We start from the raw sequence: 13,868 nt of genomic DNA on the forward strand, positions 1-13,868 counted from the left end.
GCGCCTCCCGCCAAGCCCCGCCCCTCTTCGCGGCGGTTGGTCGAGCCGCGCCCTCTTCACGCCCGCTGACAAGCACTGCACACAGCCAATGGGGAGCCGCAAGGTCTTGCGCCCCGCCCCCATCGCGCCCGTGGGAGGTGGCCGTGGGCGGGCCGTTGAGGGGGTGGGGCGCGGAGCCTGGTAACCGTTGCCGATAACAACGCCCCGCCCTGTCGCGGCAGGAGGGCAGGCGGCGCGAGGCAGGCAGGCAGGCGGGCGGGCGCTGGGAGCCGGAGGAGGAGCGGCCGCCGCCGCCACCGCCGCCGCCATAGAGACTGTAGCCGTGGAGACTGTTACTTACCAACGGGGACCAACACGCAGCAGCCGCCACCGCCGCCGCGGGAGCCGTTGCCCGAACTCCCGGCCCGAACTCCAGGTGACCGATGCGACCGCCCCGGGCTCTGCCCGGCCAGAGAGTGCGGGGGGCGGCGGGGATCCCGATCGGGGGTCGAGGGCGGGCTGCGCAGTCCCTGCCGTTCACCCCAAACATCCGAGATGGCGCGCCCGCGGGACCTCCCTCCTCACCCCGAGTCCCGAAGTCGCAGCTGAGTTTGGGGTGCCCGGGGGGGTCCCCCTTTTCCTTTTAACCAAAGTCAGGGAGAGGTGGAGACCCATCGCCTCACTTTTTTCAAAACTTTCTGAATTGGGGGCTCCCGGGGAGCCGTCTTTCACTGTCACCCTCAAACTCCCCGAGTTGGGGGCGCCCCGAGAACCCCTTTCAAACTTTTACCTTCAAACCCCCTGAATATGGGACTCGTGGGGAACTCCTTTTCACTCTGACTCCCCAAATCTTTAAGCTGGGGACGCCCGAGGACCCCTGTCTCACTCTCTCAAACCCCGAATTGGGGGGCGCCTCGGCAACGCCTGTCGAACTCTGACATTTAAACTCCTTGAATTGAAGGCGCCTGGAGGCTCTTCCTGTTAATTCCCCAAATCTCTGAAATTGGGGCGTCCGGAGTCACTTCTCTCACTCCTAAACTCAAATCGCTGAATTGAGAGGGTCTAAAGCATTCGTTCTCACCTCGTTTTGACCTCGCCCCCAAGTTCTGAATTTGCGGGTTTTCTGTAGCCCCCTTCTCACTTTTAAAACCCGAAGTCGGTGCGCTGGTCTAGAGGAAGAACCGCTCCCCTCCTCGCTTTTTGACCACAAACTCCCAAGAATCGGGCTTCCCGGAGACCCGTTTCTCACCTTTTCACCAAAAAGTTTCTCGGGTTTTGGGCTTCTCGGACACTTCTCGGCTCTCTCTCCTGGTAACTCCGCATTCCACAGTTTGGGGGATCCTGGATCTGCCGGTCCCTCCGCGCCCCTCAGGAAGCCCCTGTGCACACCCGCAGCTCCCATGTTAGGACTGATCGCGAAGCAAGAAAAGTTTCACCGAAAGGATTTTTTTTTTTTAATAATTATTTTGTAAAAGGTTTGTGGCCCAAACTGCTCGGTGGCATTTTCTCCTGAGGTTGTTCGAATGCTTGGGTGTGTGTGTGTCTGTGATAATCCATCCCCCACCCCGACCCCCCCCCCCCAGTCTCTCCCCAATCCCGACCTCCCAACCCCCGCCCCAAATGCTCTTTGATTCCTTTTTTCCTCCCCTCCGGGACATGCCAGCGGCGCTCTCTCCAGCTTCGTCCCCGTTGGTTTTTCTCGCTGCGGTGCTCGGAAAAGTTGGGTTTCCGATCCTAGTGGCTATTTACAGGGCCCCCGGGGCCCAACAGCCCCTGCCATTCTGGCGGCGGCGGCGGCGGGGGTGGTTCATCGTCCTAATTTTAACCTCCTGGTTGCCCCGCAGGAATGAGGGAGAAGGGCAGGGTGCCGCACGCAAGTCCAGGGCTGCCTTTCCGCAGAGTGCTCATTCCTCGGCTTCTGGGTGTTTTAATTATGCGCCGCCCCCCCCCGCCTCCCCCCCCCCCGCTGCAGTCCGCACTATACAGTTATTTTCTTGCTCTCTGCCTCTGTGCATTTAACTGTCAGTGCAGGCTGTCATGAGTTTTCCCTCTCCCAATCAGCTTTATCTCTGCTGATCCAAAATATCAAACCTTATGCAAGGCTCTTCATGTTAGCCAAGACTTACCAACAAAATAGTAATAATAGTAATAACAACAACAGAAAACATTAACAATAACAATTTTATTTGTTGCCTGCAGGTATTTGCAACACATTTTTATCTTGTTGCTTCATAATCTGAAACATTTATTTGTTTGCTTATATGAAGACCCTTACCCTCTGTGCTGGGGAGTACCAGGGGCAGGTTAGCTGTTCTCTCTCCCACTCCAGTTTAAAAACGTGGACTGTCTCTAAAATAATCTTAGAAATGGCTACTCATCTACTCTGGCCAGAGAAAAAATGCGTAGGGGACCCCCGCCCAAAGGAATTTGATTTCCTTAAATACTGCTGCTAATTTTGCCAACAGGCTAGGTAGAGTATGGGAGGGGACTGGGTAGTCTTTTTTAAAAAAAAAGATTTTTTATAATATATGATGAAAAAGATAACTGGTTCCCAGATCCTGTGATATTGCAACTGATTTGGGTCAGGAAATGAGTTCAGAAACACTTTGCCCCTGTGATCCAAGCCATATGACTTATTTAACCCTGAAGGTGTGTTCCTCTCATCTCAGATGAACCCCTGAGATGCTGAGAAGGGGAGTCCAGGAGGAGAGGGACAGAGTTACTGGTGACACCCAGTAAGAGAACAATTCCTTTGAAATTCAGCTGATATGTGCTTTCTGGGTGCTGGGTACATATCACCTTAATATTTTTCTTTTAACCATGTTGATCACTGAAGCACTGCCAGGATGGAGCTAGTTACCAGAAATACACACGCCAGGAACTTATCTGGCTCTTATTCTTTAGATCTAATTTGTAAATTCAGATTAGAATTAAAATTAAATAATATGCATTTATATATGATGAATTGAATTTTCATTAATCATAGAATTGAGTCAACATTTTAAATGTACAGTTTTGGTAGTCACATGTGGTTTTGCTCATAAAATTCCAGGGCCAGGAGGAACCATATCTTATGGTACATTTGGCTGTTTTTAGTTAATGCAGGTTGTCCACTTATTTATTTATTTAAAAAATATTTATTTATTTTTCTGGCTGTGTCAGGTCTCAGTTGTGGCATGTGGGATCTTAGTTCCCTGACCAGGGATCGAACCCAGGTGCCCTGCATTGGGAGTGTGAAGTCTTAGCCACCGGACTGCCAGGGAAGTCCCAACCACTTATTTAATCCCAACCACTTATTTAAATGACATGCTCCCGCTACACACCTACATATTTGTAAAATGTAAACGTTTTTTTAAAGCATGGGAGGTTCTCAGAGAAACTCTCCCTCATCAGACCCTCACTGAACCCAAGATGAGCCAAGGAATTCTTATCAGAAAAGGCAAACAAAGAGGGAGAACTTGAGAAAAGACCCAGAATTAAGGGGATAAGGAGTAGGGGCAGAGGATAAGGGGAAGGGCTGGGCAGAGCCCACCAAGTGGGTTGGCTGCTAGGGCTGGTGAAATTGGCAACCCTGAGAGGCAGCTTAAGGGCAAGGGCTTACAGTTCCCCAACCTGTTCCTCTGAAGACTTCCCAGCTCCCTTAGTATCAGCCGGCTTCTCCCAGCTGCTCAGGCTAATACTTCAGAGTCATCCTCCGGCCCTCTGTGTGTGTGTGTCTGTCTTTCTCTCAGTCTCTCTCTCTCTCAAGCCATCAGCAAAAAAGACCTAAAATCTGACCGCGCCTCACCACCTCCACCATCAGCCCCTGGTCTAAGCCTCCAGCTCCTCATGCCCAGATGCTTCCAGCCATTCACCGAGGGTTGTATCATGTCTTGTTGTGTATTCCTCAGCTCAGAACCCACCCACAGCTCCCATCTCACTTGGAGCAAAAACAGAAGTCCATTCCCCAACTGGGGCCCTCAGCCCAGTCCCTCTTTAGCCTAATCTCCAAACCCATGTGTCTGCCTTCAGTGTCACTGACCTTCCCAGAGTACCTCAAACCCTCTGCCTGGAAAGTTCTTGGTGCAGGCATCTGGGGGCTTCCTCCCTCGCAGCCTTCAAGCCTTTTCTCAAACTCATCTTCCCAGGCCATTGACTTGCAAGTGATGGTACCCTTGTCCCCTCCCCCCACAACCCTGGGCTTTCTCTCTCCTTCACATTTATCACTAACACCCCATATATTACATAGATTGATTTTATGATTGCTGTTCTCTCATTAGAATGTCAGCTCGATGCCAAGACGCTCTGGGTGTTTTATGAACTCCCATATCCCCCAGGCTGAGAATCATTCTGGCACTGAGTGGGCACTTGATAAATATTTGTTAAATGAATAAGTAAATAATCTCCCATGCATCTAATGGGAAAGCTGATGTGAAAATGAAGAGCTGCTCTTTATCTACCATATCTCGCCTTCCGTATGACTCAGTACAGCTCAGATTGGATGAATGAAGTCAGTGGGAAGAGGGAAGGAAAAGTATGAGTCCCAACCCTGGATGCTGCACATATGGGCTTCTGGGCCTGGCGGAGAAGGGGGTTAACGTTTATTAGCTCAGTGACTTCAGGTAAGGTTTGGCATAGGTGAAAGAGGTAATCACATATTTTTTTTAAATAGGTTTTTTTTTTTAATGTAGACTGTTTTTAAAGTCTTTGTTGAATTTGTTACAAAATTGCTTCTGTTTTATGTTTTGGTCTTTTGGCCCCATGCAGCATGTGGGATCTTAGCTCCCCAACCAGGAATCGAACCCATACCCCCTGTATTGCAAGGTAAAATCTCAACCACTGGACCACCAGGGAAGTCCCCACTTTATGGTCTTGATATTAGAAATAATATTATAACTGGGTAGCCCAAGGCCTGGTACAGAATAGGTGTACGACAGAGTAGCTATTATTATTGCTGTTGTTATTTTTAATATTAGAACAAAACAAAGAAGCAGTGTGGCCTGCCTGGGATGGATTTTTCAGTTTGGTTTCCTGACCACCAAGTGCTGAGGAGACAGTCAGTAAATACATCTTACTCTACTGAGTGGGTGAGCCTTACACGGTCTGTTTTAAGTTGGGAAATACCCTCCAATTGCATAGAAATTCTCTGGTACAGATATGGCATCTGCAAGCGTGAAGCTCTAGGCAAAACCAAATGTCACCAGAAAAGTAGCTTACATCTTGGTTGGGGTATCAGTTCATCTGAAATTACTCCCTAAACATCACACTTTTGGGTGGGTTTTGCCAAGCAGCCAGCTCAGCTGGCAGAACCTCCAGATAAGAATGTTTAAAAACTGGTTTCCCCTCTCTGTTATCACTGGCACTTAGGTGCAAATCAGGTCAATATCTGGAAATCAGCGGCTCAGAGGTGAGAACTGGCCTGGTGTTCGTGCCAGGACTTGAGTTGGGCCCTCAGAAATGTATTCCTATTTTATGATACATAGGTTTTGTATGTTTCAAAGCAGGGTTTTGTGCCCTGGCAACCTCATTTTTAATTCTGGTCAATTCTATGATTTTCCAAGAAATATAGTTGACTTCCAAAGCCTATTGATGATACATACAGCAACTGGATTTCAGACCCTGTGAATTAGATCATACCTGCCACATGCCATGTTGAAAAATGAAAAAAAAAAAAAAACTTATAAAGCCATTAAAAGCCTAGAACTTGTTATGGCCCAATATAGTGATGATTTGTCATTTACTATGTAATGAAGCCCAGATATGCTATATAATGTGAGCCTGTTTCTACTAAGATCTCTGCAGTTACTTTGAGTGAGTGTGTGTGTGTGTGTGTATGTGTGTGTGTGTGTGTACAAACTGGGCTATGGTGTCCAGGGAAGCTCTTCAGGAGGTGATAGTTGAGCTGAGATTGAACTCATAAGAGGGAGCAGCCCTGTGCAGTTCACAGGGAGAACCTTCAGGGGGGCAGCAGGTGCAAAGGTCCTGTGGCAGGTGCAATCACCTGGCCCTGGTGAGGGCAGAGAAATGTGGCTGTGTGGCTAATGACTGGTGAGCAAAAGGAGGAGGCACAGGGCCTCAGGGGCCAAAGGCAGCAGTCTGGCTGCTATTCTAAGTATAAATTAGGTCTCGGAAGATTTAACCTCCTCCTGTAGCTGTCAGAGCCTTGGTGTCCAGTCGTTCACTGGAAGACGTACTTCCTGGACCTCTGCCATGTCTTCATCTCTCACTCATTCATTCATTCATTTGTTCATCACTCTCTGAGTCTCCAACTAGGAGAGGGCCATGGCTTCAGAACAAGGATGGGCTGGAGGCCTCTGGAGGGGCCATGAAAGGTGTCCACGAGGAGGCAGGCTGGAGTGGAGCTTTGACGTGCAGGCAGGCAGGTGGGGAGAGCTGTGGAGCGACTGTGTTTTCTGGAAGCTGAACACAGGGAATGGGGGAGACCTGGCTGGAGAGGAGAGCAGGTGTCAGCACCCATGGTCTGTTTCTGGAAGTGAAGGCTCGCTGCCACATGGCCACACTCATCCACCCATGTAGTCTCTGGCTGTCCTTTAGAGGCCATGGCAGGGTGGACTATTTGTGATGGGCACAGAATGTGAAACTCAAAACCTAACATATTTACTGTCTGGGCTTTTACGGGGACAATTTGCCTACCTCTGACTGGATGAGTGGGACTTGTCTGGTGCCAGGACGAAAGGTTTGTTGGGAAAGATCTTTGCGATCCAGTGGGATTTTGGTAGGTGGAGTGGAAGGCATGGCCTCTGGAGGCCGGTGATGGAGAATTATGGTGTGGTCCAAGCCTGGGGTGACGGGCCTGGCCGACTACACCAGCTGGGGATGCTTGGGGAGACAGAGGTGCATGGTTCTGGGGGCTCCGAGAGCCCAGTGACTTCTTGTGGGACAAAGGACTGGGAGGAGTTCAGTCTGACTTTGAGGATCAGGCAGAACAGGCCACTTCAATGAGTCAGGGGTCCCAGGAAATGCTAGTGGGGAGAAGGGTAAGGAGTTGAGGCATGGGCATGGACTTGGCTGGCTTGAGGCTCATGGGGCCATTGGAGAGCAGGCAGTTTTCCGCCAGGCTACTGGATTTTGGGGTCCAGAGATGGGGAGGGAGGCAGTCCAGGCTGGAGGTCAGGATCTGGGTGCTGTCAGCATGTCATTGGTCATTTCAGTCGTGAAAACAGATGCACTCACTCAGGGAGAAGCCAGAGAGTGAGAAGAGAAGGCCAGAGGCAGAACCATCCAAATTCCAGGAGCAGGAAACCAACCAAGAGTCAGAGGAAAGCAGTTTTTAAAAAATGATAGCAAACCACAATGACATAAAATTTATCATTTTAACCCATGTTACGCACACAGCTCAGTGGCACCAGGCACATTCACATTGTTGGGCAACCATCCCCGCCACCCATCCCCAGAACTTTCTCATCTCCCAAACTGAAACTCGGTCCCCATGAAACACTGACTCCCCATCCCCTCCCCCAGCCTCTGGCCCCAGCGTCTACTTCCTGTCTCTATGGCTTTAACTCCTTGAGAGACCTCCTATGGGTGGAATCAGACAGCATTTGTCCTTTTGTGTTGGTTTCTCTCACGGAGCTTTATGTCCTCATGGTTCATCCAAGGTGTAGCAGGTGTCAAGAGTCTCCTTCATTTTGGGGGCTGAATAATATTCCACTGTGTGGATGGACCACAATTTGTGTATCCATTCATCTGTTGATGGACACTTGGGCTGCTTCCACATTTGGCTCCTTGAATCATGCTGGACAAAGGAGGTTTGGAAGGCACAGGGGGAACCAGGCAAAGAGCTCTGAAGCCAGAGGAGGAAGGAACTCAAGGTCTGAGCACCAGAGGGTGAAATTTGGCAGAAACCAGAGAGATGAGCCAACGGGGACAGTCCCCCAGCAAAAAGGGGGAAGGATATGTCTCCAGAGAAGGACAAGAGGTTTGGCTCACGAGTGCCCGTCTCCTCGGCAAACTGTTAAAATCACACTAATGATATAGAAGCAGCCCATTCCTGAAGTCGCAGCAACACTTAATTATGCTTGTATTTTTAAAATGTGAACTGTTTATCTTTGGAGACAGCGCCATGTTTCCAGGATACGTTTCTGTCCAAAGGGTGACCTGCAGGGTAAGGCCTGGGAAGCAATTTCCCCCCAAAATCAACAGCCCACAAAAATGTGTTCCAGCTCCACCCGTCTAGGAAGCACCCAAAGAAAACACCACACAGAGGTTCCCCACCTTGCCTGTCCTTCTCAGAATACGCACAGATGGAGCCTGCTGGAGAAAAAATAAATTCGGAATTCCAGACCCACAGAAAAGAGCTTGAAGCATGTGCTTGGATTTTGTAAAGAATTCTTCATCTTCTAGAGGAGTTCACCTTCCTGGGGACTTCTCTGAGTTTAGTGCTCTTTAGGGTCCTCACCTGTTCAACCAGTACTTTGGACCCCAAATATCAAACATCTGAGTCACTTATAGTTAGCCAAACACTTAAGTGTATTCATATATCATCGTGTGGGGAGTTACAAGGGGAGAAAGTGATAGAGAAATTTTAAATTGCTATCAGCCATTTGCCACTGACATTCGGACTGGAAGTTAAAACGTGAAGTGAGTGTAATTCCAGAGGTCCTCAATTGTGTAAATCAAGGCATGGTGATACGGCCAACTTTTAAAATGACAGGCAGGCATGAATAGGAGTTATTTCTGGAGACTTCCCTGGTGGTCCAGGGGCTAAGACTCTGAGCTGCCAATGAAGGGGTCCCAGGTTCCATCCCTGGTCAGGGAACTAGATCCCACAGGGCACACAGTAAGCTCCCACCTACGTTCTGCAACTAAGACCTGGGGCAGCCAAATAGAGATTTTTTTTTTTCTTAATAAGAAGGTATTTCTGGAAGCCCTGTAACAAACAAATTCATCGCTGGCCTTAGTCCATGCCTGACCGAGCCTTTATCACTGGGACTGGACTGTGCTCCTTGGGGAAACTCGGCAGGGACCGGAAGAGACTCACCAATGAGCCATTTTCTAGCTGAACAAACCGCAGGATGGCGGAGTAAGACGTGGCGGCCCCGCCGAGATTCTGATTGGGAAGCGTCTCCTTCCCTTGAGTATGTGGGGTCTGCAAGGCCTCGCTTCTCCGGGTCTTGTAGCTCTAATGACCGCAGGAGCCCCACCTTCCTCTCCCCTCCTGTTCTGGAAGGAGGGTTTCTGTAGTCTTAGCTCTGCAGCAGTAAGCACACTCGGAATCACTCCCAGATCCTGCAAGTAGACTGCGTGCCTTGGGCTCCCAAGTCTTACCTACTTCTTCATCCCCTCGCAGTCCACCCCGCCATGGCTGTCCTGGGCACCGTCAGGAGGAGGGGTTGAGCACATTGTCTCTGCTTTCTGTAGCCAAACATATGGACTGGCCCCTCCCCGTCGTTGTAACTACGTGGCACTTAGCTCTGTGTTCAAGGCTTGTCTCCATCCAATCCCTTTTCTCTTCATTACCCATCTTTCACGACTTCTCTGGATGGGCTTGAGATGCCTTAAAACAGGTCTTATACTTGGGTCTCCCCTGTCTCTGAAATGTCATTTCTGCTGATGAAAACTCACCTCTTCTCTGATGCGCTTTCGCCAGGGACGCTTGAGATGGTCATTGGTGAATTAAGTGGGAAAGCTGAGTAGGCTAGGTTTCTCCAACGCATCACTATTGACTTTGGGGCCTGATTGTTCTTGGTGGGACGGTGGGGAGGCTGTTCTGGGCCTCCTAGTATGTTGAAGAGCATCCCTGGCCTCCAGCTGACCAGAGCGCCCACCCCAGCCCCCCAATCCTAATGACAACTCTGTCCCCGGTAGGTGGCAAATGCCCCCTGGGGGGCATAACCAGCCCCTAGTTAGGTACCCCTGGATCAATCAGTCAAAAGTACCAGAGCATGTAGATTTCACATCCCATGCTACATGAACGTGCCATCATGGCTTATGTGTCTCATTTCCTGTTCTCGGTTGTGAGCCCCCGGGGACCAGGACAGCTGTCCCTGCCACACTTCCCACACGTCTTTGTACTTCACCCGTGAGTGATTCAAACACTTGAGCCAGAGAGCTCTTCAGGCCCACATTGAGTAGCGAGCAAAAATCCCGAAATCCTTGCCTGCGATTTGGTAACCCTCAAAACTCCGTGTTTTTCAGTTTGGCAATTCCTCAGAAAGTGAAACATGGAGTTACCATATGGCCCAGCATTTCCATTCCAAGTGTGTACCCCAAACAATTCAAAACCCACCATGTCTACACCAAAACGTGTACACAATGTTCATGACAACATTACTCATAATGGCCAAATGTGAAAATGACCCAAACATCTCTTTGTAGAAGAATGGATACACAAATGTTGTGTACCCACATACTTGAATACTATTTGCCATTTGAAGCAAATGAAATACTGATAATACTACAACATGGATGACTCTTGAAAACACTATGCTAAATGAAAGAGGCCAGGCCAAAAAAAAGGTCACATATATGATTCCATTCGTAGGAACCATCCAGAATAGCAAATCCACAAAAAGTCACTTAGTAATTGCTGGAGGTTTTGAGGGTGGGGATGTGGAATGGGGAGTGATTTGTAATATATAAAAGTTTCTTTGGGGGATGATACAGATATTCAGGAATTAAATAATAGTGATGGTTTTACACATTTGAGAATCAGTAAACTTTATATTTAAAAAAACAGCAACCTGTGTTTTAGATTCAGCTTAGATTAACATTCCAGCCCCTTCAATATGTAGTTTGTTTTTGTTGTTGTTGTTTTGTACCAAATCCCTAGAGAAATTTTAATCAAAGACCCCTGCTGCTAATTGACTCTCCTTTTGGCCCAGCCAAAATCACAGGTTGCCTTCTTTTCCAGAAAGCTGGGCTCTTCCTGGAGACACGAAGTCTTACCACCCAGTTGCTGCTGGGTCCTAAAGCCAGGAGCCACCTACACAGTTGTCGCTGTTGTTTAGTTGCTAAGTTGTGTCCGACTCTTTTGCAACCCTGTGGATTATAGCCCACCAAACTCCTCTGTCCATGGGATTCTCCAGGCAAGAATACTGGAGTGGGGTGCCATTTCCTTCCCCAGGGGATCTTCCCAGAGAAAGAACCCGTGTCTCCTGCATTGCAGGCAGATTCTTCACCGCTGAGCCACCACGGAAGCCCATGCCATACACCATGGAGGATGTTTAAGTGCCTAATTTTACATCAAGCCAATTGCAATGGCTTGATTCATATTCGTTTGCTTTGGAGCTTTTCAAAGATTTCACTCCATTAAAAAGTCAATTTGAAACAAATATACTTACATCAGTTAGATTTATTTCCTCCACAAGACATGGCACTCAGAATTTGTGAAAGAACTCTTCTTTCTGCAGTGGGATAGGGCCACACTCATCACTGTTTGGAACCAGATTTTATTTATGGCAGTTCTGGTCATTTGCAAAGGATGCCAAGTGCCAATAAGACTTCACTTATGGGCACTGAAATGTAAATTTCATATCATTTCCATGTGCCACAAAATATTTTGACTCTAACCTTTTTTTTTTTTTGACCATTAAAAAATGTAAAGGGACTTTACTGACGGTCCAGTGGTTAAGAATCTGGGCTCCCATTGCAAGGGTGACACAGATCCTTGGTTGGAGAACTAAGATCCCACATCTCTTGATGCAGCCAAAAAGTAAACAATAAATCAAAAAAAATTTTTTTAAGTAAAAATCATTCTTAGTTTGTGGGCTGTACAAAACCAGGCAGCCAACTGAACTGGACTTGGCCTTGGGCATGGGCCATGGTTTTCTGGCCTTTTCCCTGTGATGAAGGATGGAGTCCAGTGCATTCACAGCCTGTGTTCCCCGAGAGCCCCCAGCCCACACCCTCTGCTCCAACCAGCCCAGTCTTTCTGCCCTTCTGGTCCCCACCCCCAGGACACACACACTTCCCTGCACAAGGTTCTTGCTATTGAACTGCCCCACCCTCCCCATCTACCCCACCCTCACCCCTCCACCCCCATGGGAAGGTCCTGCTTGTCCCACAGCGTCCAGTATGGGACAGTCTCAGGCCCCTACCCCAGGGTTTATCGTCCCAAGTTCTACCTGGAGTCAGCACCTGTCATCTTTGGCTCCAATGGCGTTACTTGTGTGTTTCCTTTTCCCTCTTCCCTGGTGGCTCAAATGGTAAAGAATTTGCCTGCAATGCAGGAGACACGGGTTCAATCCCTGGGTCAGGAAGATCCCCTGGAGGAGGGAATGGCAACCCACACCAGTATCCTTGCCCAGAGAATCCCGTGGGCAGAGGAGCCTAGTGGGCTACAGTCTATGAGGTCCCAAAGAGTCGAACACGACTGAGCTACTAACACTTTTCTCTCTCACACAGTGTAAGACCCCTGAGGACAGAGATCAGGTCTGTCTTTGTGGAGCACCAAATAATTTGTTGAATTGACTCTACTGCTGCTGCTGCTGCCAAGTCTCTTCAGTGTCCGACCCTGTGCAACCCCATAGACAGCAGCCCACCAGGCTCCCCCGTCCCTGGGATCCTCCAGGCAAGAACACTGGAGTGGGCTGCCATTTCCTTCTCCAATGCATGAAAGTGAAAAGTAAAAGTGAAGTCGTTCAGTCGTGTCCGACTCCTAGTGAGGAGCATGGACTGCAGCCTACCAGCCTCCTCTGTCCATGGGATTTGCCAAGGAAGAGTACTGGAGTGGGTTGCCATTGCCTTCTCCTGAATTGACTCTAGCTCTTACTAGATCAAAATCTGACCATTCTTTGAAATCATTTCGCATATTACTTTCTAGTAACATTGGGCCTTGTGAGAGATTTGTGATTTCACAGTTGGGGTGATTTACCCTAGGAGTCCCCTGGATCACGATTGTCCAATGGAGACATAACGTGAGCTGTATGTAAATTTAAAATTTTCTAGTAGCCATGGTCTCAAAAGTAAAAACAGGTGAAATTAATTTGAATAATATTTTTTATTTAACCTAGTATCTCCAAAATATTATTTTTTCAAACCACAGCATGTATATGAAACCATTTTTATTGAGGTAGTTCTTGGGGGGCTAAGCCTCTGAAATCCAATGTGTAATTTACACCCAGCACGCATCTCAGTTCAGGTGGGCCACATTTCAAGAACTCGCTAGGAACGTGTGGCCACCATGGACATATTGGACAGTGTGGGTAAAAGTGTCAAATGAGGTCAGGCACAACCTTTAGATCATTCCTACTCCTTTTATATATTGACTGGCTGAGCGAGCTTCTCTAATTTTGGTGTGAGGGCTTGGTTGCCCCATAGCAGGTGGGATCTTAGTTCTCTGACCAGGAATTTAATACACGTCCTCTGCATTGGAAGGCAGAATCTTAACCACTGGATCACCAGGGAAGTCCCCATCCCAACTCTTTTTAAAAGACAACCACTTAAAACGATAATAATAATGATAAAAAGTGACCAGTCTTTGAGCTCTTGACCGTCTTCAGTCCTTCGTACTCTCAGTTTGAGGTCACTCACAAGATCTGAGGAGCGCAGTTCCCCCCACCTCAAATGTTTGCCATTTTCTAAAGTGATCACAGTGGAACTTTGTGAACAGGTGTCCACACCTGGTGCTGGGCAGTTGGATCCCAGAATTACCGAGGGACCATCTGGGGACTTTGAGATCCTTGTGGGCAGTTCCTGGAAGTCTGTTCACTTCCCCTTTTCCATTACGGAACCAAAGTCATATCTTTTCACTGTAGAAAAAATCCAACTCGTATTACAAAGTAAAGAGGAGAAAGAGAGCCTCTGGCTTCCTCCTCTTCTCTCCTCCTGCCCTTCCCACCAATGATAAAGTTCAGTGTGGTTGCTTTTCAATTTTGTATGCAGATAAAACATCCTCACTGATACTTTCTTATTCTTTCATCGAAATGTAACTGATAAAAATTCACCCC

At 48.4% G+C, this 13,868-nt stretch overlaps 1 protein-coding gene across 5 annotated transcripts in view; it reads left to right on the forward strand.

Moving 5' to 3' along the window:
- The first annotated feature begins 281 nt into the window (after nucleotides 1-281).
- The window catches only part of RFX2 (regulatory factor X2), a 92,664-nt gene continuing 79,077 nt past the window's right edge, over nucleotides 282-13,868 (forward strand). For 4 of the 5 annotated variants that reach the window (XM_070373841.1, XM_070373843.1, XM_070373842.1 and 1 more), the window contains exon 1: nucleotides 282-415. The gene's annotated coding sequence lies outside the window, so the exon portion shown is untranslated. The remainder of the gene's footprint in view (nucleotides 416-13,868) is intronic. The other variant, XM_070373845.1, reaches the window with a different exon arrangement.

The sequence above is a fragment of the Bos mutus genome, chromosome 7, assembly GCF_027580195.1.
Source record: "Bos mutus isolate GX-2022 chromosome 7, NWIPB_WYAK_1.1, whole genome shotgun sequence".
NCBI classification, from domain to species: domain Eukaryota; kingdom Metazoa; phylum Chordata; class Mammalia; order Artiodactyla; family Bovidae; genus Bos; species Bos mutus.